We start from the raw sequence: 6,532 nt of genomic DNA, 5'->3' as shown, positions 1-6,532 counted from the left end.
CATTCATGGGTGATAATCAGTTATCGAATTGTTGCTAACATTAAAATTTTTTCTTACAATTAGACTCTCAACTAATCGTTTGCTTAAATGATTTATTTCGATCTCTTTAACATAATTCTAACTGAATTAGATAAATTATAAATTAAAGTTATGATTGAAATATTCATTTAGTAGATCTTTAGTAGATTAATTACTTGCATATATGATTCTAACTAATCACATTAGAATCTTTTTCAAATTTTCATGAAATCACTAAGTTGTTTTTCCATACATGTAACAAGATACTAAGTTGTTTTTCCATAAATGTAACAAGATACTAAGTTGTATTTCCATACATATGTTGTTTATTCACTAAATTTTCCGGACTTTAATTATTTAATCACACATAAAAGTTATGAGGGGAATTCCCTATTAGAATAAGCTAATGACAAGTATAAAGCTTAGATCGAAGTTTGAACAGGCTATTAGAACAGAATTTATTACTACCCTCATCTTTCCATATTCGTTTTACGCGTTTGCCAAAGTATTTGTTCCTGACGTACAAGATTACGGTCGCTTGTGACAATATTTGTGCAAATTGTATAAAAAGAGTTCTCTTATACGCGTACGGATTTTTCATCTGTGGAGGAGGACGTATCTTTATGCATGGCAGCGAATTCTAACCATGACGTCCGAGAATAACAGTTAAAAGTAACATTACAGTATAACAAGGAGATGATTGAAATTCCATGTCGCGTTCCATTCGAATCGTATCATTCTTCCTGCGATCATTCTCGCATTATAATTCGGAAGCCGATGACCTCCTGACACGCTTTCCATAGAAACTGCTTAAAAGTATTACATCAGAATTATACTAATTTCTCATTTGATTCGATCAAACGTCATCTAAACTGTCTTCTTAAATTCGTTTAACCAGATTATGGCTGTACGTCGGAAGTAGTGTCAGGTGAGAATGAATGTTCAAAAATTATACAAATGATTTTACATCGTCGCGACATAGTCCCTGTTTAAATGCAGATTGAATGAAGGGAATACCGATAACATGTACTGTAAATATACATGCCTGGCTCGTGAACTTTGGTTTGACAACCGAGAAATAAATTAAATTTTCACGGCCGACGCGTTAAACCGGTTTATAAATTATGGTAACAAAATCATCACACGATTCGCTGACGATTCCGTTGACAATAATTAATTCTATTTCCATTGTATGCAGATTCAAACACTTAGCCTGCATTGATTTAGATGTTAAGTTGTTCGATTACAAATGAATTTTTCAATATTTTCGGGAATACGAACAATGAAAGAATTATCAATTCCGTTTCGCGGAACTTTCGGAAGACAATGAAAAAATCTGACTCTCGTGTCAAAAGTGTTTGACCGTAAAAGAAATAGGTCAATAGAATTGTTAAAATTTCGTCGACGCGCCTAGAGTTTAAAGCAAACGAATCAGGTCAATAGAATACAATGCAAATGAATCTGCAAATTTTTTGGCACTGCTGCGGAAATACGACTAATGATTGATTTAATTATTAGATTGCGGATTTTTATGTAAAATTAAACATTTTTAATGTCAATCTGGAAATGACATAATAATTAATCTTGCTCTTAAAAAACGGTAATATGCATTTGATTTTTGCACATCGAACACATTTTCTATATTTTCCACAGGTAAAATTTTTCAATAAATACGCGAAATTTTTTTCCACATACTCGGCGGACAAAGAAAAAAATTTAAGTCGTGCGTCAAAAGTATTTGACCGCTGTGGGACGAACCGACGATTTTTCTGCGAAGAATCGTAAAAATTTCGTCGACGTTCCGCGCGAGACTTCAAAGCAAATATGCTCGATCAATACGCGTTTGATGGAAAGCAAAACGGGTGAATGAGTGAATTGACGAGAGATTTCCGCGTACAAAATCTTCCCAGAAGCGCATATTACGTTTCAGCAAACACGCCGCCTGCCATTGGCGTTTGTGGGAAAACTTTGCAGGTATCCATGAAAAAAGTTCAAGCGAATTGTTAGATATTCCTTGTCCCGTGTAATTAATTATTCTGGGAGCAGGCTATTCCACGCGATTTTACACAATTCATTAAGAGCAACAATTTTCTAACAACATAAATTAATCAATTGCGTTAATTTTAAAAAACTTCATTATTTCAATGATACAAAAAATTATCGTTATTATAATAGCATAAATGTGATCTGTTTAAGAATGCAGGCACTTCAGTGTCATCAAGATATTTAAATAATTGAATGAACGTGATCCGAAGGTGAAGTAGTTATTAAGTTATAGCAATTCATTACCTTGTCTTTTTTGTCACCTATCATACAACTACATAAAACAGATAAATATGTGTAATTAGTTTATACAAAAAAATAATAAATTCACTTGAAAAAAAAAGACATTATTATTACAACTAGCGTGCAAATTAGCAGCAGATTGGAAATCAAGTAAATACGTCTGATTGATTACGATAACGAAATATGACTAGATCGTATACTTTTTTTGAAGTATGCAATTCGAAGTCAATGATGACGGATGTGTAAGTAAAAATAAAGGAGACACGTGAAAAAAATTGAACTTCCACGTAGAGATTGGAATAAATAGATCTTCAAGAAAACACGTGAATTGAACGTGAACGTGAACTTGTGGAATCCACGATATTGAAGATACTGTGTACGAAGATAATATTATGCACAGTCTTCAATTTATTGATCTTGTCATCACTTTTGACATGAAAATAGATAAATACATACATTTTATGTAAAACTCATCAAACTAAATGATTGTTCGTCAGCCTCTGGAACAACTGCTAGATTCTTATATTAGAATTTAAACTGTGATTTTTACTTTGATCTTAAATGCTTCGTTTCTAACTGTTAGTCTTCAAATATTACTTAAAATCTTGTACTCATAATTCTCGACTGTTCCGGTTTTACGACCTATTAAAAAAACAGATTTGCGTGGACTTCTCAAGACTGACAGCTTAAATTATATCTTTTTGCCATTTGGTTTTTGTTCCGTCATCAGGTTGAAATATGAAGGATATGTTGCTATATACCAATGTCAATGGGCATTGACCCTGATCGGAGAAGAACGAAGTGAGAGGGAAGTGTCGGCGAGTAGATGATGACACGCTTCCCCCGCGGGTACGATGAAATTTCCTCTTTAAACAGACGCGACGCACGGTGCTATTAAACGATTCGAACCTCCGGTAAGGTAACAAGTTTAATTCCTGCGGATTCTTCTTATTTCGCTAAACAAGCTAAACTGGTTTCACTTTAAACGCAGGCCAGCGTGCTGCACCGAAAAAGATTGCCTGTTCGGATGAACGACAGGCGATATCCGAAGATACGTGCATATCCGCTCACGCTTCTTCGACTTTAATCGCTATTTAAATTTAAAAACCAACTGAATCTAAAAACTGTGGATTTTTATATATTCATAGGAAATTTCAATATTAAAAATACATTCATTTAATATGTATTTGAGTAAATCTTCTAGGGAAGTATTAGGACTGAATAAACAGCGATAGAAAATAGTTTTTAATTTTGAATTGTTGCAACGATTTATCGATATCTCTTAGTTTCGTTATTTCCTGACTTGAATTTTTCTGAATCGAGTAATTCAAAACTGAGATAACGAAACTTAATGACAATGTAATAAAAATTGTAATGAAACATATGAATGATAAATTTTCTTCAAATTTTTCGCTTACCCTTTCTATGGCAACCGTCATTGGATTTTAACCTTGGGCCTCTCTATGGAAAAGGAACATAAAAATAGAAAGGCATGTTAGAACCGGTTTTACTTAAAAAATGAGAACAGGAATTGCAAAATGATCAACAAAATGTTAATTGCTATCTTGTGCAGTTTAACTCTTGAACAGTATTTTATTATTTCAATGGACGATATAGAATAGAATTTTAATCTTTCATATATGTATATCCTTATTTCATATGAATTCTTGCACACTCCTTTAAAAATGCAATGCATACATCATTAATTTCCGATAATCCGACTAATTATCAATTATCTACTGATACATCATGGGATATAATTTAATATACTCTTAATTTGAAAACTTATGAAGCAATAAGTACTTAAAACACGTTAAACAATGAGAAGTTAATATAAGACGTATTAAGAAAAGTAGCACGTTTACGAAACGCGGCATGGTAGCTTCGGTTTGGAACAATGCTCACCACAAATTATCGAAGACTCAACGAACACCAGTGAACGAAAGAAAACTGTTGAAGACGAAAATTCGTATCGATGACTTGTACGATCGAACGCGTTTCGATGGAAAGCTGAGCCAGTCGACGCGAACGATAACTCGCCTCGAGTACAACTAAGTAATAGCGATATGTGGGCCAGCCACTTTGAAGACGAGCCGGCTTAACGAAAGGTGTACTGAGCGTATCTGGGCCCGATCCGAGTTCCTTATACCTCTCACTGTGTGAGAGGCCACTTGACAACTTCTCCCACCATTTTTCGACCACCTACCATTGACACATCAAAGATCGTCGCACGCGTATAACACGAATTCGTGCGATGAGCTCCTTTGTTGAACTTTGAAATAACGATCAAGAGTACAAGTAAAGGCCTTTGAGGTATGATGACATCAGTCATCGTCATTACCAAGGAGAAAAATGTACAGCTGAATTTACCACTTTTCGTTTTCAAACATTACGCAGTACACTCTTAATAAAATATTAAACGAAGGCAAACACACTTCTGTCTTCTGTGAACACGGAATCCATCAGTCGCTGCGTATCTGTAATTTGTATCGTTTAAAAGATAATACGTATTAAAACGTTAAACATGTAACGTTTTAATGAATGAAATCGTGTGAGAGATAAGACCTGAATTATGGTATACCCTTTCTAACACTTGTATCGATAGACTTTTGATGATTAAGCGGTGCAATGAGACGTGCGTCGAACACAGATGGGACCGCTTCGTATTCAGATTAAGTTTCATGCGTTTATGACATTGTGCAAGGAATTCTTATATGGTGCACTGCATTTTGAAATAATTCGCTGCCAACCATTGTGCTCGATACCTTGATCTCTTTTGCCCTGGCCATAAGATGCCTCGATGACTTGACCATGATTTCTCATTTGTTTACGCCGTGTAAAATAATAAAATTAATTGTGTGTAAATTGTTTACTGCTGTGTTATTAATTCGTGTTCCGCGCGTACATTTACCTTCTCTCCAAAACAAGAAATCGTGTTTTTGTCTTTATGCTGGACCAGCGAAACTTGATCACATTCTTTCGATATTACGTAAATTGAACGAGAAATAAATATACTAACGACGTATTTCCTTTCCAATTTACAAGTATTGTGGCACATTTATTTTCGTTTAATTCAATCAGACTAAGCGATTTCGTTTAAAGAACTGCTACTACTTACATCAGAGATCCAAATTAATGTTAAAAACATGCAGAGTATATGTAATATTTTTTTTCACCTTACCTAGTTCATGATTTAAAATTGTAAATTTTTAATAAAAACATTGTTTGAAAATTCCAATAATCAGTTAAGATTATAAGTAAGAATTATACGTAAGTCTTCAAATGAACAGCATTACATATTTATTAAATTCTGCAACATAGAAGTAATCACGTTCTTTTTTTTATTTCTGACAAATTATTAATTTATGGTAATTTCAACTATACATGAATTTATACGAAAATTTAGTTCAAACAATAGAGTCAGTTTTAAAACAGTAGATCAACACTAGTAATTCTCTCTTCAATGAACAGAAAGAATTTCATGTCAAATTATGAAATGATTTACGAAACTTGTAACATTTTATTACTGTACAATGTGTTTACGTGCATGAGCTCCAGATGTAAGAGTACTTGTTGGAAAAATTGTGACCGTGCAAACATTCTTTCACAACATCCTGCGAGGTACGGCTTGTCTACACGTGAAGGATAAGAAAAAGAAGGGAAGAATGCAGTACGCAGCCTACACATTATACGCAGCAAAACGTTCTGACACAACGTGTAGTTTTAATACTATTCAATAATTGAGAAAATATAGCTTCATGTAACAGTTCCCAGGGACATGATCACCCATCATCTCATGTACTATCTGTCTACCGATGATCCTCTTGGTTCGAAACTACTTGAAACACTTTACGACTGTAGAAACAAAGTCTTAAAACACAGAGTTGCACTTTCTATATCTACTCGCTACCGTAGACCATTCATCAATTCGATTGAGTTTCATTTTAAGAAGCCGCATAATGGCTAATCGCGATTTTATATATCGAAACATGATCGACTATGGTACTACTTTCATGTAATCACCCATTTAAAAAGTTGCCGGATTAACATGATCTCAATTACTATCGATTGTAGTCAGCGCGATGCGAAAGAATGCAAACAATGGAAAACAGGTTTGAGAAACTTTACGAAGTATACACGTTTCTCCGCGCAAGATCGTCTCGATAATCGAGATTCAGGAATAGGTAATAAACAGTTGCACAAATCAGAAACATACCCAGGCTCGCTT

The 6,532-nt window shown here is 34.2% G+C and overlaps 1 protein-coding gene across 4 annotated transcripts in view; it reads right to left on the bottom strand.

The window, feature by feature from the left end:
- FAR1 (fatty acyl-CoA reductase 1) overlaps nucleotides 1-6,532 on the bottom strand; it is a 22,197-nt gene that overhangs the window by 10,408 nt on the left and 5,257 nt on the right. For 2 of the 4 annotated variants that reach the window (XM_018033311.2, XM_018033340.2), the window contains exon 2: nucleotides 3,723-3,765. The exons of 1 other annotated variant lie outside the window; for it this stretch is intronic. The gene's annotated coding sequence lies outside the window, so the exon portion shown is untranslated. Of the gene's footprint in view, nucleotides 1-3,722; nucleotides 3,766-4,209; nucleotides 4,460-6,532 lie in introns of those variants that run through there. One more of the 4 variants, XM_018033329.2, reaches the window with a different exon arrangement.

This window comes from Ceratina calcarata, unplaced genomic scaffold, assembly GCF_001652005.2.
Source record: "Ceratina calcarata isolate Rehan_Ccalc_2016 unplaced genomic scaffold, ASM165200v1 scaffold140, whole genome shotgun sequence".
In the NCBI taxonomy this organism is placed as follows: domain Eukaryota; kingdom Metazoa; phylum Arthropoda; class Insecta; order Hymenoptera; family Apidae; genus Ceratina; species Ceratina calcarata.
Note: the sequence above shows the minus strand (reverse complement) of the source record. Positions and strands in the feature narration are given on the sequence as shown.